This window comes from Gallinula chloropus (assembly GCF_964237585.1).
Source record: "Gallinula chloropus genome assembly, chromosome: 3".
NCBI classification, from domain to species: Eukaryota; Metazoa; Chordata; class Aves; order Gruiformes; family Rallidae; genus Gallinula; species Gallinula chloropus.
In genome coordinates, this window is record NC_140087.1 from 45,485,401 (window position 1) to 45,512,152 (window position 26,752).

At 43.7% G+C, this 26,752-nt stretch overlaps 1 pseudogene across 1 annotated transcript; it reads right to left on the reverse strand.

Moving 5' to 3' along the window:
- Positions 1-438: 438 nt before the first annotated feature.
- On the reverse strand, positions 439-10,920 carry LOC311189398 (opsin-3-like; annotated as a pseudogene). Its single transcript has 4 exons — positions 10,569-10,920; positions 3,553-3,872; positions 1,862-2,106; positions 439-705 (listed from the first exon to the last, which is right to left on the reverse strand). The product of its transcript is annotated as an opsin-3-like (transcript).
- Positions 10,921-26,752: the final 15,832 nt, after the last annotated feature.

Here is a 26,752-nt window from a genome sequence, read left to right on the forward strand (position 1 = left end):
TCTTGATTTTCTTCAGTATGTGACTTGGGAGTCCCCCGAGCAAGCCCTGAGAGAAGGGCTTGCTGAGCACACAAGGGAGCTTTCTGGTGGCTTCTACTGTAACCATAGCCCCAGGCATTAATGGCACCACTTCTCCTGCCCGAGCCCTGCAAACCAAGGGACTTCAGCCACCCCAGAAGACTTCTTCTCCAGACCCTTCACCACCCCGGTTGCACTCCTCCATCCATCCATCCATCAGCAATTGGCATGGATGCAGAGATGTCAGTCCTGCAACCAAAACTGAACTGCCTGCAGAGCTTCAGATGCAGAATCCCTTTGGTATTTCACAGCTCTAGAATGTGGTTTCCTTTGACAGCCCACAGACACCACCACTGAAACCAGTGGCTAACATAAACAGGCTACTGGCTGAAGCCCATCTCATTCTCACAGCTCTTCCATTCATGCCTCCAGTGGCTTTACTTGGATGACATTTGCTGTCCCACTCTGTTTATGGTTGTCATCTACTTGTTGAGTGTCATCACTGGCGATGACAAAAATGATAGAGGAAGAACTGAACGTCACTTTCTTCTTTGGCCTGTCCCCTGTTGTCTGAGCCATAACTATTGGACGTAGTCGTTTGCCATTCCCTGTTGCTGGTGTCTCTCTCACAGTCCTCTGGAACCTCATCAGGCGAAAGCACAGGAGCTGCAAAAGGCATCGCCGAAACTGCAAGAGATGAAATACAATGAAGTGACAGCTTCCTAAGCGCTCCCCATCAGGTGTGATGTGGTGAAGAAGAGAGGAGCAGAGGAAAAGGCTCCCAATAACAAATTTCTACAGCTCTCCACCTTGTTCCAAGTTCCTCTTGTGCTGTAAGAAACACGGTGGCTTTTTAGTGGGTGCTTTTTCCCTGCACCAGAAAGCTGCACAGGACCACCTCCCCAGCAGAGGGCACTGAAATGCAGTGTAATATTTTCCCAGCCGCATGAGCTGTAGCCTATAACCTGCCAGGAAGAAGCCTATGCTCCAAAGGGGCTATTAGTACTGTTCCCATCTTTGGGTATTCATAAAAGTCACACAATTCATCTAGCAGGGGAAGAACAGTCTCAGAAACACTTCATAGGAGTCCACAGAGGGAAGGCAAAAAGGAGAGGAAGGGAATCAAAAGTGATGTTTTCCTCCTTCTACATAAGGCAATTGTTTCCCTCCCTGCTATTTTACTAATATTGAAATATTTTGCTGACATATTTGCTTACCTAAACACAGTCTAAAATCTGAAACAGGCTGTCACTGAGTTTTTTGTGATCATACTTACTTTGTGAGCACACTCTGCTGAGTTGTTTGATCCTTGTGTTGCCGTAATGGAAGAGTCAGAGGCACAGGTTTTTCTTCCTAAAACACAAACGCCAGATACACTGAATTTTGCCTGATGGACTTTTGCTGTGGTAAAGGGATTGATTCAGATGAGGCTTTCTAGTGATCCGTTTCATGGGTAAATTGCCAGAAGCAGACACTTAGATTTTGGCACTCCTTCCCCGCCTTTCACGCAAGTATTCATACATGAATTCTGACATTTAAAAATCGGGTATCTGACAGGGCAGTACTTTACACATCATCATCACCCCCCTAGCAGTGTTCAAAGAACAGGCAGATGTGGTGCTTTGGGGGATGGTTTAGTGGTTACCATGGTGTAGGGCGGACTGTTGGACTTGATAATCCTGAAGGTCTTTTCCAACCTTGATGATTCTGTGATCCGATATTTTAATTCTAGTAAATATTTACCATTTATCCTAATTGTTCAAATGTTTAAAAAATAGGCCTGACAGATTAAAGTACATCAGATCTAAAATTACTGAAAGAAGAAAGTCTTTAATGTACCTACCTTTCTACTCATGAAGATATAGATAACTGGATTGTAAGCAGTGCTTGACTTGGCAAAGAAAGATGGCACCACAGATACTGTTGGAGTTACAAGGTTGCTATAGCCGTACGTTACCAGGAGGGGCAGCACTGCATAGGGCATCCAGCATATAAGGAATGTGGAGATCATTAAGAAAAACATTTTAGCCACCTTCTTTTAGAAGTTTGATGACTTGAACTGTCCTGGTAAGCTTCCACACAGCGAAGCTGTAGAAGAAAGAGAAAACATGTAAAAGCTCTGTTTCACTTGAAACTGAAGAGTTCTCAATTTAAAGTAATTTGCCAATTTAGTTTTAGGCTCAGTCACTACACAGTTTATCTTTTGAACCATAATTCCTCAGGAAGCTTACATCATGCTTCCCAGGCTTCTGCTTCTACGAAGTGTAAAAATATGATCTGAAAAGAAGTAGATTAGCAAATCTACTGGAAAGCAAACCATCCAGTGATGTTACAAACCATGCAGCACTTAATCAGTAAAAGCATTTTAGAAAACTACCTTGCCCTCGCCCACTGGTGTAAGCAAGTCCCCTTCGGATTTAGTGGTCCTTTGTCTAACTAGCTAGACAATCCCATAGATTTGTCTTGTGGCACGCAGCTTGAGAAACAAAGCCTCAAGCACTGCCAGGTTAACAGATAACAGGATGGAGCCTTTAGGCCGTGAACCTCCCGGAAACTAAACAAGGTGGCAGCATCCTTGCCGGCCCCCTGCTTGGACAGGCTCCAGGAAAAAGTGTCCTCTATTGTTAAGGTATAGCTGCTGTCTGAGGAGGTTTTAGAAGTTCTATTAGCATGATAAGATAGAGATGCTGCTGTGACAGCAAAACGTTGACCCATCAGATGTAGCCCACGAACACCCTATGTTTGAAAGAAAGCAGCCGTCTGCAGAGCATATAAAAAGGAATGATTCCTTACAATAAATGGACTCGTGCTTGCATCAAGCTGTGTCCCGTCTCTCTCCGTCGCCGCATTGTCTTATCAGCAACGTTAGAGAGAAGAAAATACCATTATTAGATTTCTCTATACTGCTCTGACACTTAGTTTGTTACCCTGCTGGCATTAGGAAACCTCTATTTAAAGCGGAGTAGTAGGCAGCAGGTTCCCAGTGTCATCTGAGCGAGTCATAAAATGCGGAAGAGACAGGACGTGTGCGTGAGCGTTCTTCGTAACCGTTATCGGTTGTGCCAATACTGCTGACCACGAACTTGAATAGACCCAGAATAATTACCCACAGGATATGAAACAAACACTTTCTGACATGAAAAATCTGAACTAAAATGGCTTGCCTTAACACAGAAAACTGGTTTAACAGGACTTCATCTCCACTTGTACAGTTATCTTCTCAAGACTTGCAAAGAGAAAAGGAGGAGTTAGCTAATCAGGAGAACTACAATGTCATCTCTTTCCCCTGTTTCAAGGGAGAATCTGATGTGGATTTGTGAACATGAACAGTTCCGCAACCTGCGTCCCAGTAAAACTACACAACAAATCCATCCTGGGAACTCTGGGTCAATTCTACCCCAGCCTTACATCTAGCGGTCCCTGGTGTGGATGACCATTAAACATTCAAAAGTCTGAAGAGGAAGCAAGACTTGCATCAGCAACTTTCCCTGACACTATTATACTCAGAGAAGTCTTGTATTTGACGTGGCTTACCATTCTTAACGCATAGAGAATATGGCCACAGCAATAGGCCATGACTCCAACAGGTGCTACGAGACTGCTAAGGAAGAAAAGGAGCACAAAGGAGGTATCATTGGGATCTTTCGACCTCCAGTCCACTGAGCAACCCAATCCATGAATTTCCAGGGTATATCTGTTCCAGCCCAGAAGAGGTGCTCCAGTCCAGGCTAATGAATAGAGCCAGATGCATGTTATAGCCCGCCAAGACCAAGAGAAGTCAATCACTTTTCCATGGACTATGCGAATGTAGCGTTCATAGGCAAGAGCAGTGAGAGTCATAATTGAAACAATTCCTGTAAGAAAAAGAAAATAAAATCAATTAAACAGTTCACAAACATTGCCAATGGAATGGAAATCCTCTCAATAACCTGCTTAACAAAGGAAGCACTTAACTCAAAATTAGCTGTCTCATGTTACGAATCTAATACAATAAGCTTTTTGGTGAACACCCCACTACTCACTACTAACTTCAAACGAACTTGAGAACGACTCAGAGCAGGGTGCTGGAATCTGACCCATGGTGTAGGATGTCCAAATAGGACAAGGAGGGAAAAAAAAAAAAAAAAAAAAAGAAGGTGGTAATAGTTTTTCCTAAGCATTACTTCCTTAAGCCAGAGATTGTGTGGCAAGGGGCTTTTCTTTGTTGGCAGTTGTTGGGGGGGGGGTGTTTGTTTTGGTGGTATTGGAGGTTGGTGGTTGAGTTGGTTGGTTGGGGTTTTTTATGGGGGGGAGGAAGTACTAGGTTTGTCTTTTTGTTTTTAAAAGAAAAAGTGATAACCAAGTGTGCTAGAAACCTCGGGAGTTCAGAGTCAAGACTGAAGTCAAAGTGAGCTTTGAACAACTGAAAGCATAGAAATGCAACTTTAACGTCAACAAAACGATGAGGAGAATTCCAACTTCTTTCAAGATTTCTTGTAAATCCTTGCATTCCAAGGAACAAGCAGGAAAGCAAAAGGTTACGCTGCTGAAGGGGCCTCACCTAGAAAACGCTGGGTTATACTTTGTGGCCCCTCCTATCTGGCTGCTATCATAAAAATATAGTTTTTACTGCAATTATTTGTCTGCTCTTTTCCTTTTCTCTCCACCTCAACCCCATGACACACTTAAGAAAGTGTTATGGCAGCAATCAGATTATTTCCCACTCGCAGCATTACCCTGCACATACACTATTATAACTTAATGAATTCAATTCTGTCTTGATTAGAATATAAGGATTTCTATTTCAGTGGTCTGACATTTGATGATCAAAAGCCAATCTGCTCTTCACGCATCTATCAGTCACCTGATATCTGTTAAAATTCATTCAGCAAGCTCATATACACGGCCCCTTAAACAATACAAAAGAGTGTATTTCACAGCACTCTGCAGTTATATAAATACCTGTGTGCAAGTCTGTGTGTATTTTATTTTATTTTTGTAAATGTTTATTTTTTGTATTTATTTTTGTAAGGATCATCTGGCTCAGAGTTCCACAAACAGGTTCAGCAATGTCTAGTATACCAGGGGTGTTTTAAAGCTACTCAGCCTTGAGGCCCCATCTCCACAGAGACAACTCTTGGGGAGCTGTGGAGATAGCTCAAACTGGAGTTATCCTGCAAACCGAGACTAAACAGGGCAGCACTGCGTAATTCAAGGAACCCAAAACCTGTGTTGAGCCTTGAATTCCTTCAACAATATACCCTGAGTCCCAATCAAGCCGCTATTCAGCTGTCTAGCAGAAGATAAAGGCAAGCCAGAGGGTCCCTATTTGGCTTCAGTGGGCACAGACAATGCAAAGGTGTGCAGCAGATAGGGCATAAGATAAGGGGGGAACACTGCTAATGACAAACATGTCCCCTCTGGCATAGTCCTGCCCACTCTCATGGAGATCAAAGACATAAAAACCCTGGGACTGGGTCTGAGACGGGGGAGCAGCATCAACTCTGCAAGGAGACTCTTCCCCCTTGGCCAGGATGTTGGCTGAGGTAACGTACTGGGAGTCCTTCCCTGGAGAGATGGGTAAGTGAATATTTGATATGCTTTAAGCTTCTGATTGACTAATGGACATGTAGTATTTAGTGTGGTAGTGATAAGCACAGTCTTACTTCTAAACTGCACTGGTGCATCTCTCCATTGTATCCGTAAGACTCGCAATAGTGACATATTGAATCTGCATGTGGGTTTTCAATAAATTATTCTCATTTTTTAGTTTGAAACCCTACAGCTGAGTGTCTTTCCATCACAATCTGACCTAGTAAGAAGCACAGACATTTTGTCACACATATATCCAGCTTTCAATTTCTTTGAGTACATTCATATTAGTGCGTTGCATGCACTGATACAGCAGTGAGACGGGTAAAACTACACATTTCACTGCCAAACAGAAAATAAACCTTCTGTCTTCGGAGGTTTCTGCTGTATACCACAGATGTTTCATCTTGATTTGAGAAAAGGTGTCATGGTTCTGCCCCCAGCTGCCAACTGAGCACCGCCCAGCTGCTTGCTCTGGAGGGGGGCAAACCTTGAGGGTTGGGATAAGGATAGTTTACTAGGACAGCAGAGAGAGAAATAACAACAACTGGTGACACACAATGCAGTTTCTCACCAAACTGCACAACTCAGGCCATACAGCTCAGAGGCGTCCTGGAGCTGGACCATTCCCAAAAACTGCGCGTCCTGGAGCTGTGCGCTCCTCCGCCCCAAACCCCCCCTTTATGCCAAGCATGATGTAATCGGTATGGAATAGCCCCTTTGGCCAGTTTGGGTCCCCTCCCAGCTTCCTGAGCACTCCCCACCTTCTGGTCTGAAGGGCAATATGAACAACTGAAAAGTCCCTGACTGGTCGGCAGCACCTAAAAACATCAGGGTGTGATCATCCTGACTCCCAAGCACCATTACACCAACTGCTAGAAAGAAAATTCACTCTATCCTGGATGAAACCAGGACAAAAGGATAAGCTTTTAAGGAAGACAAATTAACAACAGGATGCTTAAACACCAGCACCACGGATCTGGGAAGGCAACTAAGAATTACAGTATCTCGACAAACACGTAGCCTCTGTATCAAGGCATTCATCAGCAAACCCCACATTAATTCTTGTGGAGGGTTCTGGAGACACTGCTGTTTAAAAGTAGTTTCAGGTTTGCTGTTCTCCTTATTTCTCCACGACAGAGGAATTCACCTTTTTTGTGTTCACCTTGTAGAAGCTACCTGGCAAGCATGCACCACATCTAAGTAAACATGCTTTTGAAAGGGTGGGTAAGAGCCTTTTAACTTTCAGATGAGGGACTACGAATGAGCTCAGCAGCAGCAGTTCAGTAGCAGCAACCATTTGACCATGACAAGACAAGGTGCTCCTGCACGCTGGAGTTTTGTATTGCTGAACACAGTAACTTATCTCATTGAATTCAGCAATTAGGCAATACAATGTTTTGGGTGACAGTTATGTATCACACCTAATTTTTCAACAAGCTTTAGCCCCTGCAAACAAATCTAGATAGATGAAAATAATTTCTCCTGGACACAATAGGCTTCTAGTCTATTTTATATACACCTCCCCTATAAAACTACAGCGGAATTAAGCACCTCTTCCACATTCAATCCTGCAAGTGATTAATTCATTTCAAATAAATTGCTAAAGCTGAAAGCATGCTGATAGAGCCTCCAGCTGTCTGAAACACAAGATCCTAAAACTGTCTGCTGAGTAACCATCAAAACTGCTTTTAGTGAAATTAAATCAGTGCATAGAACATGTATCGGTAATGCCAGAGGATGGCACAGGGCATCATTCTTCCAGTGTGCAGAGAAGAGCCATAGATGAAGAAGCTAACAATTATATCCTGATAAATGTTTTGGGTCTGGTTTAAAATAGGTTGTAACTAAAGCCAGGGCCACAGGAGACTCTCGGGCAATTAATCCTTACTTCAGTATTGCTATGGGGGAGGGGGAGCTTGCTTTAAAGTGCATAAATACAATCACCTTTCCTAATTGCACCCCTTCTTTCTCTGCAAACAGTTGAACACACTGCAGCTTTGCACAGGGAAGCACAGTCTGTACAACTGCTTACAAACTTTCCCATCCTCCAGTTCACGTCACTGGAAGGGAAGATGCACCCAGATCTCAATGTTTACTTGCTATCTCATGAAAATCTAGCTGCTGTGTACCAGTGGCAAACGGTCCAGAAATGTCATAATACTGTCAATACTACTGGCAGATGGCTCGGGTGCCATTATTTGTAGCCGGAGCAATTTATGCTTGAGAGGTACATGTTTACACTCACAGCATCGGACCAGCTGACTTCTGAACCCTCAGGGCTTGATCCCATCTTCAGAAGGTGTTACAGCAGACACCCACTGCCTCTGGACAGGCACGATACCAACTTCTCTTGCACGTATCACATCCTGTGTATCACAAAAATCATTTGTCTCATTGTGAAGTGCCAGCAGATGCACACAGAGATTATTATGCCCTGAGCCTGTGTTCCACAACTAAACAAACTCTTGCTTCAGGTTACAGCACATCCATGTCTCTTGACGGAGACATTTGGCTATGTTTATTTGTCAGGTGTCTTCTCCAGCAGTTGCAGCCCAAAACCTATGCTCTCAGTGACAGGCAGTAACCCTCCCATGTAAGAGTTGTATTACTCAACTGGATAAAGGATAAATGCAGATCTCTGCTCCTGGCAGCTTGGTTGACGACCAACTGACCAAAAGAGTTAGAAGCTTTTGCATGAGGAGAGGGTGGCATGCTCAGCAGGACCAGCAGAGGGTTGACTGCACACCCCCATAAAAAGGTGAACCTCACAGGTTAAACACAGCACTTAACTGAAGTAGCTATCCTGCCCTACTAGGACACACTGCCCGTTAGAAAAAGGAATGCTGGAACTCTGTATAACTAAATTAAATGGGGATTACCATCCAAGACAGACAACCACGGCAGCCAAGTGTTGACTGAGACTCCTCAGTTCCCGGATCTGCATTGTTTCCCCCTCACTAGTATGGGTGGCGCTGCGAGTGGCTTTGTAATGACAGAGAGCAGCTCTTCCCATGGGCTCTCTCATGAGGACATCTGTACCTAAGCACACGTGTCTTCACTTCTGAATCTGGTGAGTAAAAACATCATCTGCATTGTTACTTGTGCAGCCAGGACAGATGCAGATGTACAGCAGCCGAAGGGAGCAGAGAATATGAAAACAATACTCCTTACAAAAGGAAAGGCTGTTATAGCTTCAAGCCTCAAGATCTGGCTATTATAATTGGATGCTACGCTAATCATGCCTAGTTACTCTTACTTTCATTATGCCTAGCTAATACTAACCTAATTATGCCTCGCTTTCTATTACTTCCCATTGTAGCTGAAGAGAGTAATTCAGGCATTGGACCTTCCTGAACATCAGGTTGTGCGTTGACTCTCTACTTCCATATGACAGACTACACACATACACACGCTTTTCCAATACATGATTACAACAAATTCCTCCCATAGAAGCACACTGTGGCAGAGGAAAATAATACCATGAGGCACAGGAAGATGAAATTTTGCAAGCCAGCGATGCTAGCTGAACCACTGTAGCTAAGTGGAATTTGCCTCTATTTCCTTAGGAACGCATTTATTCAATACAAGGATGTAGGAAAGCATCAACACTGGACACATTTATAGCAACAAATTATATATCACAACTGAAAAAAGTGAAAAAAATAATCACACGTGATCAAGCACTTTGCTTGCCAGTTTCTCTTTCATTCCTTCTATTTGTTCCACTTTGGAAGATGACAGAGATGATTATAGTCTGGGTTTTTTTATTATCTATACTACACCTCTAATTTTTAGACCGTTTATGCAAAATGCCTTGATCAAAAATAGCAACCATAATGTGTGAGGGATCAAGACAGGAACGGACATACACCTCACTTCTCCTGTGCAAGCCTGATGTTTAGCTGCCTAGCAGAACCTAGCTGGCAGATGCTTGAGTTTCCCAAGTATTCCAGAGAGCTGTGCACCACAGAAACCATCCAATACACTAGCTAGACATTGCACAAATGTCTAACTACATCCCGCATCCACCACAGCTTCCGAGACCCGAGATTTTTGCTGTACTTCACAACAGCAGTCAAATCGATCAGGGGAATCATGCACCTTCCTCCCTACAGATTTTGGAAGTGGAAGTAGCAGGGCAGCAGTCCTTCTGCGGCACTAAAAATCCCACTTCACGGGAACCGGTGGCTTCCCAAATCCCGACCAGCCTGTGACACTGCTACCGGCTGGAAGACAGCATTTGCACTCCACACAGGGACAGAGAAACCCACGGCCGTGACTGCCACACGCCGGGAGCTTTATCGGCGGGCAGTCGGGACACCGGGGGGCTGCGGCCTCCGGCAGGGCGCCCCTGCCCCGAGGGGCGCGTCCAGGCTGCCGCCTGCCCCACCCAGGCGGGACACTGCCCGCCCGACAGCCCGAGCCGTCCCGTGCTCCTCACCCACACACCGATCGCCGCCCTTCCTCACACAAAGCTCATCCGGGCTGTGCCACAGGCGGGCACCTCCGGGGCCTTTTCGACCAACGCTGCAACTCCCCGGGCGGGAGCCCGAGAAGGATTCGCGGTGAATTTTCCGGGAGCTCCGGATCGCTTTTCTCAGCGCCGTCGACTTTCGTGCCAGAACTTTGACGCGCGGCGCCGCCGGGAGAGGGGCCACGGGAGTGAGGGATCCCCAGGGTCGGCTCCTCGCCGGCCCTGCCCCGGGCAACCCCGCCGTGCCCCGGCTCCCACGGCGGGGAACGCGGCTCCCCCGCGAGGGCGCCGCGCACCCCGGCAAAGCGGGAAGGAGGGAACGGGGCGAAGCCGTGAGGGACGCGGCGGTCGCTTCAGGGAGGAGGGGAGCGACGGTTGGAGCGGAGCTACGTGACGGTTGGGGACAGTGCGCGGGGCCCCGGAGAAAGCGGGCAAGGAGGGAGAGGGCAGCCGAGAGAAGGGACCCAGCGCCACAGGGAGGGGACGCGGCCCCGTTACCTACCGAAGAGGCTGTTGCTGAAGCCGTCCCAGACGCAGCCGGCGGAGTCCCACACCCAGCGGCTCCTCAGACAGCACAGAAAGGTGAGACTGGCGCCGAACACGGCCATCAGCAGGTCGCTGAGGCTGATGTTGACGAGGAAGAGGTTAGTGGGCGTACGGAGCCGTTTGAACTTGTAGTAGAGCACCAGCACCAGCAGGTTGTTGCACAAGCCCAGCATACCGATAGCGGCGACGAGCAGCGCCAGCAACTCGTAGGTGCCGGCGCTGAAGAGAGGCCGCTCACCCGGCACCTCCCGTCCCGCCGCCGCGGGCTCCGGGCGGCTCGTCGTCCCCGTGCTGTTGCCCGAGGGCATGGCTCGCCGCTCGCAGCCCGCCGCAGCGGGGCTAAACCTCCCGACCAGCTCCGAGCCCCATCGGTGACAGCTAATGCGGGCGGGAGAAGGAGGAGCCCCCTTCGGCCGCCCGCCCACGAAGGGCGCGCCCTCGGGTGGCTTCGCTCTGTGCCGGTCTAAGGTGGGCCCGGCCCCTGGCCCTGCCGCCGCCCCAGTGGTCAAGGCGTTTCTCCCGGCATTATAAAGCCTGCGAGCGCGGTCTGGCCGCCACACGATGCCCGTGGGCGGCCGCACGGCTCCTTCTCAACAAACACCTCACCTCGCCCTCTCAGAAGCTGCGGTGAGCAGCCTGGTCACGGCCAGGACGTGGCTGTCCCCTCCTCTTCAAATCCTCCGCGCGTTTTGGGCTCGGTACGGCTGCCTTCTGCAGCACTTTCACCTGGGGAGCCGCTTTTCAGGCAAGACCTCTGCGCCCTGCTCCGGGAGGAGGTAGAAACCGCTGAACTTAGGCTGCTTCTCCAGATAACCTGCCAATGAAAACTCCTATTATGGCAATAGCTTCTGAGGTGCTTCCCCACAGGGCTCAGAGGTGGCTCCAGTAGTTGCATCCTCACAGAGCAACCAGCAGCATCACAGGCCAGGGGAACTTGTGATGCAAGTGAACACATTTTTGTCAGCCACAGAGCATCGATACCAAACCTTACACCTGCTTTTATACCTTTCTTTCCACTGTGTGTTGTGTGGCAATGGTACAGCATTGCGCAAGCTGCCTGTGTACAGCTCTAGTTGGTTTTATTCAGGGTGCTGTACTGACCCCCAGCTGTGCTGGGTCTGTCTTCAAACCCAGCCTGTCCTGACTATAGTGCAGTGACTTTTGCTCAGTATGTTATCCACCTTGCCAGACACAACACCATTCTTCCTTACAGAACAAATCACAGAATCACAAGGTTGGAAAAGACCTTTGAAGATCAAGTCCAACCATTCCCATCCTAAGCTAAGCCATATACCTAAGTACGTCATCAACCCTTTTTTTGAACACATCCAGGGAAGGTGACTCAACCACTTCCCTGGGCAGCTGTTCCAGGCCCTGACAACTCTTTCAGTAAAAAAAATTTTTCTAACATCTCATCTAAGCTACCCTGGCACAGCTTCATGCCATTTCCCCTTGTCCTATCTCCTGTTACTTGGCTGAAGAGACAACTGCCCACCGCTCTACAACCTCCCTTCAAGTAGTTGTAGGTGGTGATAAGGTCTCCCCTCAGCCTCCTTTTCTCCAAGCTAAACAGCCCCAGCTCCCTCAGCCGTTCCTCATAGGATTTGCCCTCCAGCCCCTTCACCAGCCTGGTTGCCCTTCTCTGCACTTGCTGCAGGACCTCAATGTCCTTTTTATGCTGAGGAGCCCAGAACTGGACACAGTACTCAAGGTGTGGCCTCACCATTGCCGAGTACAGGGGCACAATTACCTCCCTAGACCTACTGGCCACACTGTTTTTGATACAAGCCAAGATGCCATTGGCCTTCTTGGCTGCCCGGGCACACTGCTGGCTCTTATTCAGCCTGCAGTCAACCAACACCCCCAGGTCCTTCTCTTCCTGACAGCTCTCCAGCCAACCTCCCCCAAGCCTGTAGTGGTACATAGGGTTGTTATGTCCCATGTGCAGCACTCTACACTTGGCCATGTTAAAATTCATCCCCTTGGTCTCAGCCCTTCGGTCCAGTCTGTTCAGATCAGAGCCATCCAATCGGTTCAGAGCCTCCCTAGTTTAGTGTCATCTGCAAACTTACTGAGGGAACATTCAATCCCTTCATCGAGGTCATTGATAAAGATGTTGAACAAGACTGGACGCAGGACTGAGCCCTGGGGGATGCCACTCGTGACCGGCCTCCAGCTGGATTTGGTTTCATTCCCCACCACCCTTTGGGCTCATCCAGCCAGCCAGTTTTTAACCCAGTTGAGGGTCCACCTGTCAAGGCCAGTGGCAGCCAGTTTCTCAGTCAGAATGCTGTGAGAAACCATGTCAAAGGCTTTACTGAATTCCAGGTAGACCACATCCACAGCCTTCCCCTTGTCCATTGAGCGGGTCACCTTGTCATAGAAGGTGATCAGGTTAGTTTGACAGGATCTACCTTTTGTAAACCCATGTTGACTAGGCCTGATCCCCTGGCCATCTCGCATGTGCTGCATGATAACTCCCAAGATGACCCTCTCCATGATCTTCCCCAGGACTGAGGTCAGACTGACAGGCCTGTAGTTCCCCGGATCCTCCTTCCGGACGTTCTTATATATGGGGGTAACATCTGCCAGCCTCCAGTCGAGTGGAACTTCCCCAGTCTGCCAGGATTTCTGATAGATGATGGAAAGGGGTTTGGCTAGCACATCTGCCAGCTCTCTCAGCACCCTCGGGTGAATCCCATCAGGCCCCATTGACTTGTTAGTGTCTAACTGGCCAAGTAGGTTGCTAATCATTTCCTCCTTAACCATGGGAATTTTGCTATTCTTCCCCTCTCTGTCAGCCAGAGGATGAGTACTCAGGGAATAACCATCTTTACTATTATAGACTGAGGTAAAGAAGGCATTAAGGACCTCAGCCTTGCCCTTATCCCTTGTCACTAATGTTCCCTCAGTATCCAATAAGGGCTGGAGATTCTCCTTGATCCTCCTCTTACTGTTAATGTACCTATAGAAGGACTTCCTATTATCTTTTACAGAACTGTCCAGTCTGAGTTCCAGTTCAGCTTTAGCCCTTCTGACTTTCTCCCTACATGATCTCTCTAAATTCCTATAGTCGTCCTGAGACACCTGCCCCTTCTTCCAAAGGTCATATTTTTCCCTCTTTTCCCCAAGATCTTCCTGGATCTCCCTAACCAGCCAAGCTGGCTTCCTTCCTTGCCAACTCCTCTTCTGACAGACTGGGACAGCCAGTTCTTGTACTGCCAAGATTTCCTTCTTGAGGAGCAACCAACCCTCTTGGGCTCCTCTGCCCTCAAGGGCTGCCTCCCATGGAATCTTATTGAGCAGCTTCCTGAACAGACCAAAGTCAGCCCTATGGAAGTCTAAGGTGCTTGTTCTGGTGTCTCCCTTTCTTAATTCTCCCAGTACTAAGAATTCTATAACTCATGATCCCTATGCCCCAGGCATCCTCCAACCTTCACATCCCCCACTAGGCCTTCTCTGTTTACAAACAACAAGTCCATCAAGGCACCTTCCCTGGTGGGTTCATTCACCAGCTGGGTCAGGAAGTTGTCTTCCAAACACTCCAGGAATCTGCTATCCTGCTTCCTCCCTGCTGTATTGTACCTCCAGGAGACATCCGATAAATTGAAGTCCCCAATAAGGACGAGGGCTAGTGGTCATGAGATGTCTCCCAGTTGTTTAAAAACCAACTCATCAGCTTCCTCCTCCTGATCAGGTGGTCTATAGTAGACCCCCATCACTATATCTCCCTGATTTCGTTTTCCTCTGATCTTTACCCAGAGGCACTCAACCCTTTCATCATCATACTCCAGTTCCAGGCAGTCAAAACATTCTCTGACACACAGGGCTACCCCACCTCCTCTCCTACCCAGCCTGTCACACCTGTATAGTTTGTAACCAGCAATTGCAGTACTCCAATCATGTGAATTGTCCCACCGCGTTTCAGTGATGACAATCACATCATAGTCTCCCTTAGTAACAAGGGCTTCTAATTCCTCCTGTTTATTGCCCATGCTGCGTGCATTTGTGTAGATGCACTTCATCTGGTCTATTGATCTTGTTATGCTCCTCAGGGAAGCCTTGTTTCCCAAGTGACAGCTGATTAAGTTACCTAGCCCATTGGTAGTAGTTACATTTCTACTCTGAATTATTACACTACCCCCCGGATTAACTAGGGTGGCTGACCGGAGGTCATTGCCAGCACACTGTTCCTCAATAACTTGTCCACCACAACCAGATTTTTGCCATCTAGCCTGGCCCTGTCCCCCTCCCCCTTCCTATCTAGTTTAAAGCTCTATTAATGAGCCCCTCAAGCTTCTTTCACAGTCTCCTTCTGCCCCTTGGGGATAAGTTCTCCCCATCCCTGGAAGGCAAGGCTGATGAGTCTAGAGCTAGCTCATTGTCAAAGAACCCAAAGTTCTGTTTCTCACACCATGCTCTGAGCCAGGTAGTAATTTCCTGGCTCTTCTCCTTCCATCCCTCCCCATTCCCCGTAGTAGGAATGATGGAGGAAAACACAACCTTTGCTCCAGATCCTTGTACCATGCATCCCAGGGCCCTTAAATCTTCCCTAAAGGTCCCCAGTTTTATGTATTTCATTACTACCAATTTGGAAAATTCAAAGCGGGTAATAGTCCGTGTGCCTGACCAAGGTTGGGAGTCTCTTTGTTAAGTCCCTAACTGAAGCTCCCTTAAGGCAGCAGACTTCCCTGTGTAGAGGGTCCAGCCTACAGATCGGGCCCTCAGTTCCCTCCAAACGGGAATCACCTAAAGCAATGACCTGTCTTTTTGTTTTAACAGAGCCTGTTTTGATAGTATGCTTAGGGGGTCTTGTCCTAGGGAACACAACCTCAGGAGTCATTTTCCTATCAGCTGTCTCATTACCTGGCTGGTCCCCTTCTAGTAGGGCCTTGTATCTATTGCTCAGAGGAACTTGAGGAGGAAGGACAGGCATGGAAGGCACTCTCCTACTACCCTTGTCATGTACCTGCTTCCATTCATCCCTTCCATTAAGACTGTCCTGCCTGGGGAAGGGTACAGGGTCCCTCTGGTCCTGGGCGCTGTCAGCTGGGATCTCACATTTCTGTGGCTGGGAGGACAGAACCTGGCTCCTCCAATCTATCTTTATTTCAGCCTCCCTGATGCTCATGAGCCTGTCTAGTTTATCTTTGAGAACATCTACCTCTTCTTGTAGGTATGCTGCTCTGCTGAGGAGATCCCTAATTAGTTCACACAGCTATGGATCAAATCACTTTGAAATGCCTAGTTCATAAGTAATTATGGTTGTAATATATGATTTACTGGTTCTAGCAAAATAAATTTCCCCAATTAACTTTGCAGCAGTTGTGATTGTGTGTGAAAAGGGATGCAATATTTCTTGTCTCCTATGTGACTATTAAGTTTCCATGTGGCTAATAGCTGATAAGCAGTTAAATCTTTTCCTGTAAAGCATCTGAAAAAAGGGAGGTGTGGGTGGGATTGAACTGGGTGTTTCTATTGCTAGGCTGTGATTTAGTAAGGACTTCACACTGCTGAAACCTTTGATTCACACTGATGTTAGAAGAGCATTTATTAAAGAGCCAATTGGCAGTTTTATGAAAGTTTTAAATTTAAAAAATAAAGGAAAAATATGAGAAATCCTGAGGAAATCTGCTAACTACACATTTAAATAAATCACTTGCTATTTTATACCATCAAGAGGTTGAAGACTCCTCTCTTAAAGGTCTGGAAAGAAGCAATGCTCTCGTTTAAATGATGAGTGAACGGCCTTTTATTTACACCTGCCTAGAAAAAATAAGCTCTTTCACTAATTGTCAAAGTTTTCAGAGACTTTTGTCAAATCTACTGTCATCCCAAGTTACAGTTTTCAGAATCCATGGTTAGTCTCTAGGACAGAGTAAATGAACTACCTACTAGCCCAGATTTCAAAGAAAAAAAAAATCAAATGTGTGCTCATTTAATTCTGCATAGCTTGATTACAGTAACAGCTATTGTTTCCTGTGAGAGGTGGGTGTTAGCCATGCTATTGCTCACTCCAAAAATCAAGAAAATACTTTATCATTAGTAGCAATGTTTGATACATAGAGAGACAAGCAGAAGTTGCTCAAATGATGGGTTTAGAAGGGACACTGAATTGGTCCCCGTCTGTGTTGGGTTTTTTGTATTCCTGTGCTTTTGTAGTGAATGAACAGAATAATTCCACTGAGTTTCAGAAACTTGCAGTCTTTGCATGTTAATACCCAACACAAAATAGATAAAATAGAAACTATGCATTATACAACATATATATATATATATATGCAAGCAGTAGAGAAGTAACTGCACTTTCTTTATACAAATAGAGGCCACAATAGGCTTTTCTGTCTGAAACAAAGGCAGTTGGTTTGATTCTTTTCCTGAACTGCTTTAAGCATGCAGACACCTGTGAAGGCTTGTTTTGGCACCAGCTAGCACTCTGGCTTTCTGTTGGAGTATGACTGATAAAGGATTTAGGTTTTCAGATCAGAGATTTATTACTTGAATGGAAAGGGTACCCTGTTCCCATTTTATTGATGCTAGTATCTAAGTCAATGTTATAATCAGTTTGCTTTTAGCAAGGGGCTGTAAACATTATGCAAATAGCTATTCTATATGCTACAGAAAATTGGAATGACTGTATGTGTATTCTTCTAATGTTTCTTATCTGATTAACTGTTTTACTAATGATTTCAGACCTGTAAAGGAATGTCAATGCCTTCACATACTGTAGAAGAGCAAAAGTTTTTGTCACTGGGGGTAAGTATTGGAGTTTTTTCCAAGAGATTGTTCTGTTGTGAAATTTTTTCTCAGAGATCAAATAAATGATTTAATATCTTAAGAATTTAAATAATAGCTACTGTCTTAAATTATATGAAATAGAGGCCTTATTTTTAATTAATGAGTGTCTCACTGAAAAGATCCTGGGCCTGACAGGCGTCTCTCCAGGGGTCAGTCTGGATTTGATTCAAGTATCATGTTATTTATATAATAAAATAGGACAAACAGCATGTTGAACTACTCTAAGGCACTTTTCCAAGCGACAGTGGTTACTGTCATAGCTGGATTATACAAACTACTCCTTGCAGTATCAGCAGGGCTCCCATCCTTACCTATAACTCTTTGGTCTTCCTTTCCTGCCTTAATCACAGTGGCCCAGCTTAATACATCTTTGCTGCTCTTCCTTCTCAACATGTTTCCCCAAAGCTTCACTCTTCATCCTTTCTCCCAAAACAGCCTGCAGAAATAGCACATTGACATCTACTTCTTCCCTGTTATTCAATGATTTTATGAGTCTTTCTGTTGCAGTGGTCATATTTTGTGCTGCAGAAATGTGACTGGAGTATGACAGCAGTCGTCTTTGTGTGTTGTGTCTGCCAGGGTGGTGCCCTGCGGTGACATCAATGCTGCCTTATCTCCAGGTCTTAACATGAGAGTCTGGCTAAAAACTTTGTTAAAAATTGTTTTGAACAATGTATCATGTGGCAATTCTTACGTCTATGTTTAATAACATTAAGAAAATAGATATGGCCAAGGCTCTTCTGTGCAGCCTTGATAATACGCAAGAGAGTAAAATAAATTGGAGGGGGGGGGAAAGACCTAGACATGGAAAATAATGCAATTCAGGTTGAACTGTAGCAGTTTGCTAGAGGGAAAACTGTGACAGATATCAAAATAAATATCAGACAGTTCTATTGATTTTTCTAGTTACAAGATTGAAAGGGAAAGCAATAGGGCTATAGGCAAGTTATTAGTGATCATTCTGAAGTTCAGTCTTGGGTGAGATTTTATTTACATTGATTACCTTGCCACAAAAAGTCCTCTGCAGACATTGACTGACAACATGAAGTAGGGAGGCCCTATAAAATGTGGTTAGTATTTCCTGCAGGTAGAACTGGGGGATTTTACTGCAGTAATAAAACTAGGGTGAAGTACCTGAATAGGGCAAGGCGATTACATGGCAACTAGTAAAAGTTTGTTACATGTTGGAAATTCTTCTTATAGCAGGAGAAAAATCTGTATCACCTTCCTAAGGAAATAAGAATAGCTATGGTAGGCCAGACCAAAGGTTTGCCTAGCCCCCTATTCCCTCACTGACTGTGGCCAAGCAATAAACACCTATGGCAAAGAACAGGAATATGGAAATTATGCAGCAATACTTGCCCTAGGTACATGTGCTAATGAAATATCTCTTCTGTAGGTAGCAAAGCATTAATGCCTCTAAATCTGACACAAGTAAAACCTCATGTTGTACTAGAATTCGTTGTGTGGTTGATGTGAGCCATGTTTGAGAGATCAGATGAATATGGAAAAAAGGTGGGGGAAAAGTATCCCAAAAGTTGAAGAAGTGTATTCCTTGTATCATAGCAAAATAACAATTAACAAGGAATAACATCGCTATCCTTAAAAGCCATCAGGTGTACAATTCTTAAAGGGAAAAATAAGAGCAGTGATGTTCTGTAAGAGTCTTCTGAATACTGGCAGCTGCAGAAAGAAATATCCTCCTCAGTTTAAAAGGGAGTTTGACATTTTTGAAAAGGACTGATTGCATATTTGTCCGTGATGGTTGGAGAGCACACTTGGAATGCAGGACTTCCTATCCTGTCTAAACAGCTACATAATCAAAATATTTTAGGAGATGAGCTTTTATCATTTAATATCACTGTTTTTTTTAATTTGTCTTGACTGTCACTGCACAAAAATACACAAAGTATGGCAACATGATAAAAGTTTAATAATATTGTGTTCAAGGCGTCTGCAGTGATAATTGTGAAAAAAAGTACAGGAACTGTACTTCTAATAATCTTCTAATTTATTCTTGGGTCGTAACGTTTGCGTCGGGTTGATTTGGGTTGCTTGTTCCTGTCTTGCTTGTTCATTCACTGGCCTTCATCTTGATATTAAAAAGCATCCTCCTGCCACACCCTCATTCTCAGTGCTTAGTCCTGATGCTTTCCTTGAACACAAAAGGAAATTATTCCTGAGATGGATTACTAAGAGTCACAGAAGAGAGTGGGAATGCATGGCCAAAGATAATGACAGGGTGGGATCATCCTTCTCAGTTTCGCTGTGACATTTGTATCAGTCAGGGGCTACTGTGAAGCTGCACCCCAAATTAAGAATTCAGTGTTTGAGAGATCCATCTACTAAATTCTTCAAAAGTTAAGCTTTAGAGTTCAGTGCTTTATTAATAAAATACACTGCTCACATTGGCAAAGCAATCTGACTAGAGCACACTGTCTGCCTCTGTACCTTAAAAGCCATCTCTCTCCTTTGTCTGGCTGAGAAATGCACGTTGATGTTAGGGCTAATGAGAGAAACGGTTTCAAATGATCATAGGCTAGACCTGTTGATTAGAAAGCCTGCAATTTTACCTGTAATACGCCCTAAAAATCAAAGACCAGAGCAGTTAATTCAAGGATCATAACACAGACATTTCTTGGTGACATGTGCAAGCATTTGTTAAAAACCCCTATGTTTATATGTTACATTCAGCAATTAAAAGGAAAAAAAAAACCCAAAAGCTACAGCCTTTGATTGCAGGTTAGCTTCTAAAGTACTCAGGGATAAATCTGCTAAGCATTTTACTAAGCCCCAGTGTACTGTTACTTAGCCAGGCCTATAGCACAAATGGTGCGTAAAATACCACTAAGAACTTACTGTTAAAAATAATATTTTAACCCCCTGCTCTTCCATATTTTACTTGTATGTGAATATGGTTGTGAGTTTGCCAGTCCTGGGACACAACCTAATTTTGTTTTCCATATATTTGACGTTTGTAATAACGAGTAAGAAGGATACAAACAAACCTGGTACAGAGTTGACCTTTCATGCTGAAAGCTAGACAACTTAAATAAAAGCTTGATGGCAGCCTAAAATATGATGCCTATAGTAATTTAGAAAAACTTTCCTGTGTAGAATTTTGCACTGATATTATATTGAATGGTAAAGTGATAGGATTTTCCTCTTATTCTCTATCCATTTCAAGTCTAACTATGTTTTAATCATCACCTCAGGGAACAGCGACAGTTAAAATCAAATTGTGTATGTATATAAAAGCTGGAGACAATGAGTTTTAAATCATATGATACATCAACTTCTATTTATTTCTTCAAATCCAGCTATTGTTCTCCTGTGAGCAATAAAGTAGAAGAAAAAAGAAAAGCTATTACTGATTTCTAAATCCAGCAGTAGCATCTTAACACTGATAAAAGGAAGCCCCCTGTGCTTGCTCAGTATCCTTTGTGTGTTCCTGGAACAAGTGAAGTAGCTGGTGTGTTTTGTCTGATTTTTCTATTTACTGGCACTATACATAGGTATTGACACTTTCAGGACTCCCAGGAATCCTTGTTATAGAAACCGTATTCCAGGTCTATACTAATCCTAGCTCTCACAAGCATAAGGATAAGACTCTTCTATGATGCAGTCTATATTTAAGAATATATGAAGACAGATAAGGCAGCACACACACACACAAAAAAAGAGATATTGGTCAATATGAAGAACCTGTGAATTCATGTTAATTTACCAGATGTCTAGCAGTTCTGAAGAGGTTTTGCAGACGTTGTTAGCCCAAGATTGTTTCAAAGGCAGGCTTGAAGGAATGACAAGTTATTTTAAAGAATAAGGGGTCCTGTAGAGAGAAACCAGGAGTTATATTTTCTAGTTTATCATTGGATGCCAAGATATGCTTAGCTTTCATTTTCCATTCAAATATGCTATTGTTCTCAAGGGGGTTTCAACACCACTGGAAAGCAGACATCCCAGCAGACCTGTAATACCACACAAATTGTAAAGCTGTGAGAGTGAGTGAGACAGTCTGACAAAGGACCACATGTTCAAAGAATGCTTTGGAATCCATAACATGTAGCTAGAATAGAGCTGTTGTCATAAAAAAAAACCCTTTAAAAAAAACCCAAACGTTATCACATGCTTTCATAATTATTTGTCTTTGAATGGAGAACACCGAGCTGAGCCCGTTACGATTCAAATCCCTGATTTCACAGAATCTTAAAAAACCTCCATCTGGTATGTAGACAGATAATTCATCCTCAAGCTTTTCTTGAATGTGCCTACTACCCATGCCTTCTGTGTCAGGACTTTGAATCCTGGAGGCATGTTTTGAGCACAGAGAAAATAAATGTTCCAGCCAAAGTTCCAGTGAAGCAGCAAATATTAGGGCCAGTCAGGCATTAGTCCAGAACGAGGGGAGAGAACATGTCTACTGTAAGCAAAATCTGCCATTGTCTCCACATCAGTAAAAGGAACAAAAACTAATCCACTGTTTCACATAAGAAGCAAACAGCGTTGCTAATGCAGGGCAAAGTTTTCTTTTTTTGATGAGACTTGTAAAGAACATCTATAGTCTCTTTAAGCTACTTCCTGCCGTGCTTAAATAGTTTTGCTTGAAAGAGCTGCTGAAAATAAACTGGTTCCTGCTGGTCAGCTACTTAGCCACGTCTCCCCTTTCCTGTGCAGGCTCTGTCTGTACACTGTGCACGTACCGCTCTTCGCAGGGTTGCCTTCTCAGTTACACTTGTGAAATGATCCGGCATAAACCAAAATGACTTTCTGTTGTAGCTACTTTAAGAGAAGATCATTTCTCCACTGAGCCTCCCTCATTTAGAGAGGGGCTACATAAACAGTGAAATCAATTTAACTGGGAGAACAGTAATACTTAACGGAGGAAAGGTAGGTGGGGTGCTCCAAGATGAATCACATCTTGCTGTATCAAGAAGCAAAAGAGTAGACCTCTCTAGAGAGAGACTGACCAATGACAGTGGGCTGAGCAAGCTTATGGACCATCCCTGGAGAGCAGACTGCAAGAGCTGACCTTGGACTCTTTGTTAACAAAAATCAGTTGAGCTTCACCGTCTTGGAGTTCTGTGGCTATTCTTTCAGAGCATGTACTTCCTAGCCTGTGTGTTGGTTTTGCTTTCTGCACTTCACTTTAAGCTGAGAGAAAATCAAAACTCAAAGTGAAGTCTGGAGAAAATAGGGCTGTTTCTTTTATTGTGTGTCAAAATAGAGTGTTCAGCTAATTGCATAAAATTCATACAGTGGCAATATTTGGCAGGAATTGAAAGTTAAAATACAAATAAATTAATGTAAAATTTAAACTGGACTCATGTTTTCTTGAAACTCATATTAAAAATATGAAATATTGCAGAGCATTAGGTACAGTTGTGTTTGTAAACCCGGGAGTATACTGATACATTTTTAATATCTCTGTGTTTTGTTTCATTTGTTCAAGTCACAAATTCAGTCATCAGCAGTTACTGTTTCCTATCTGCCCTCAACTTTCATGTCTGTTCCCCTTCTTCTGCATGCCCATCCTCTTCCATAGAGTTGGTTAGTCCTTCATTTCCTGGCTAATTAGACACATATATAATTTTGATGTTTTTGTCAATTAGATCTTTGAAGGAAAAAATGTCTGAGACCCCAGTCTATTTCTGCTCCTATGGGACTAGCACATGTAGTCACATCCACTGCCCCAAACCTTCTGCTAGCAAAGTAAAAAGGCTTTGAAAAGCAAATCAATTATGTGGTTTTAATACAAGTTTGGGGATAAGTTGAAATCCAACTCTCAGAATGAAAAACTGTGGTACTAATTATTTGTAATAATGATTTGTAATACCAGTGACTGTGCAGTCTGTGTGTGTGTGAATATAAAGAAATATTTTTAATTCCAGGTCACGACAAACTGCTTCGTCTGTGGCATCCTGCTATTCATAGTAGGCCCACAGGGCAGCTATCAGGACACCAACATAGCGTTGTGGAAATTGTGACAAATGAAAAGGATCAACATGTCATCAGCCTTTCCTCTGCAAAGGTAAAAGACTTTTCTTAACTTTATGGAAATCAGTGCTTTAAAAGTGCAAGTAGGAAGCTGGTTTTGAGCCAGTACATCTGATAATACCTAGTCCTAATCTTATTCCTTATCAGTTCATTTATTTTCATAAAAATGTGGAGGGTATTGAATTACCAAATTGTTTTATGCTGAGAAGCAAGACTAGAATGGGACTATTGGATGTATTTTGACAAAAGCATACTTCCAATGCTAGATATTAACATTCTAGTAATTTCCATATTACTGGGGTAACTGCCAGAATTATAACATAACCTGAATGCTTCATTCAGCAGTCATCACCTGATCATAAGCAGGCAGTGTCCCTGTAGTTTTCCCAGGATACCTGATCCTTCTTGAACTGCCTGTTCAGTTCCTTCTTGCCTTAAAGTTTCACCAGCAGGTCCCAACTCAGCCATGCTGGTCTCTTCTCTTCTTTTGCTGATTTCTAACACCTGGAAGTTTGCTTTCCTAAATTTCATGGTCCTGATTGTGCTCTTTGCCTGACACATACCCCTTAGGACTCTGAACTCCACCAGTGTGTGTGTCCCTGGAGCTGAGGCTGCCGCCAGTCTTGACAACCCTGATGAGCTCACTTGCACTAGTGACTAGGGAATTTCCCAGGGAACTTTTAAGGTTACATTAAATACATACTTTTTTTTTTCCACCCAAAAAAGCAAAGACCAATTTTCTTTCTGATCTGCTTAGCATAGGGAAATCAAAATAGCTTCTCTATTTTGTTTTCATCTTTCAGTGACTGTTATATAGGAGGCTGCTGATGCAAAGTAAGGAGATCTTCTATATCTTTAGTGAAAATAACAGAGAGAGATCAATGATCTCGTGGAAGGACTGTAACCAAGGGAAACAAAATCTCTCCGTATTCAGCAGATTTTGCATTAGTTTGACAGAATACCAGAACTAGGGAAAATCTGAGGAAAATTTAAATTAATACATTTTCTGGACATTCCCAACATTACATTTAACCTAAAACATGTCAGAAATACACATTAAAATAAAAGCTTTCTCATCGTGCCATTTTTTCGGCTAAAAATCCATTTTTCAGTCTGAAGAGTAATGGCTGAGTTAAGTGTTTCAAAGATACTGCAAACACTATATATCTTTTACAAGAGTGCTAGGGGATTTTACAAGAGTACTAGTTGATGATATTAGCTTTAGTTCCATACTGTAGAGCATTCATGTATGCCAGAGCTAAGACAGAAATGTAAAAATGAACCAGTCCTACCCCATGGTTTCACAGCACTAGTGCAAAAAAAAAAAAAACCCCAAAACAAACCCCAAAACAAACTAAACAAACAAAAAACCCCACAAAAAACAGCCAAAGCCAAAAACATAGGGAATTCGTATTACAGTGGAGGAACTAGTTTACAAGATTATTAGCTCTAACAGTCTCAACATCCCACAGCATTGAAAGCCCAGGAGAAGGGGAGGGAGGCATCAGTGTGTTAAGTGTCAAAAGAAGTATCTTATGCAACACAACGGTCTCAATAAAAACCAAATGTCTCTGTGAAGAGAACAGTAAGATCGTGCGGGCCTGAAACCAAAACCTAAAACTCCATAAAGGAAACGGGTTGTCTTTGTTTCCTCAAGTACAAGTCTTCTTCAGAACCAGTAAGTCCCTTGTAGCTGCATGCCAGATTAAAAGCAATATTGAAGTTATCCAAGGAGTTTAGGAAAGCAGACATAAACTATTTTGTGTGATGCTTATTTTTAAAACCTTCTCTTTAACCATATGTCAAAAATTTCAAATAGAAATAGTGAAAGAATTTTACTACACACAAGGTTTAGTATTATGCACTAGACCAGTGACATAAATGCAAGAGTACGTTGTTGCCTTTCTGTTGTAAGGCTTCTTAAGCATATGTTTTATCTGCACTGTCTACAAGCAATTGGTTTGATCACTGCAAGAATTTCAGGTGTTTTCTGAGGCTGCAATTTTTGCTTCTGAGGTCTGTGTTTTGTTTTAGTCCCATGAGATAGTCCTTTTGTTATGAAATATGAGTACATAAGAGTTTAAAATTTTTGATCTGTGAAAACGTGCAAGATGTAAAAAGACAAACAAACAAAAAAATACCTCAACAAAACCCAGTCTGATTATCTGGAGGTCAATTTGTTGAATATGCCAAGAATCAATTAGAGCTACATGTTGCTTGTTTTATTCAAGTTACTTTTAAGATGTATGTGCTTTATTTCATAGGACTGTTCTGCTGCCTTTTTATCTGTTTCTGGAAGGTCTGATTGCATCTAAATCAATTCAACTAAGGGGTATGCATGCTGGAAGTCTCTACTTCTTTAAATTAGTAATAGTGATCTCTTAAGGTTTAAAACTACTGCAGAATCTGCATGAGTTTCCTTCAGCAGAGTGTAGTTTAGCCGTGATTCATTATGACAAATGTGCAATCCACCTCCTGAATGAACTTGAAAATTTGAGTGGCAATTGTTCTAACACAGGCCTTGCTACGCTGCGTGTTCTTAGTACTTTGCTGAAAAGTAAAATGCAAGTACTATGTGGATTATTTTCTTTAAATCAGATTCTTATGCACGACAGTCTTTGTTGTGACAGTTTGCAATTTCAGGCTGTGTCCTACCTGAATTTCAAGAACTCCAAGCAGCGCTCTCACCCTGGTGCAAAACTTGGCTGTACCCCCACCTAGCATGAGCATAAGGGCCAATATGCTGACCATTCTCTTGCACCCTACATCCCAGCACACTTATCTCCACAGAAGGGAACCTAGGCATGAAAAAAGCAGAGATTCTCAGCACTTTTTGTCCAGGTTCTCGTTCAGATTAGCAGGGAGTGAGGACCCTGGGACGAACTGCAGCACAGTAAGTGTACTGTACAGTTGAGAGACAATGGTAACATTTACATGTACCATTGTGGCACTTGACCTGAGTACTCTGGTGAAGGTTATAGAATTTGTGCTTTCATCAATGCCTGTGATAAAACAAACAAAACCCCCTATCTGTGGCTTGTGCATTTGAAATCAATCTTGTTTCTGTCAGTCCACCTGTATATAGGGTCATCTTAAAGAAAATAGCAATTATTTAGCTACTGCTGCATACTACTAAGTAGAAGAATCAAAAATACAGCTCTATTATAATAGAATTAATCTGGATGATCTTGATAGAGGTGTCTTCAATAAACAACAAAGAAGATCACTTTGGCCCTCCTTCATTCTTAATCAAAGTGGTGTTATGCAATCGAGTGCATAGACAGCTGGAGGTAAGTCCAGATCTTTCTACAATCTCTTCTAAAAGGAGAGGTGGTACCAGAACCT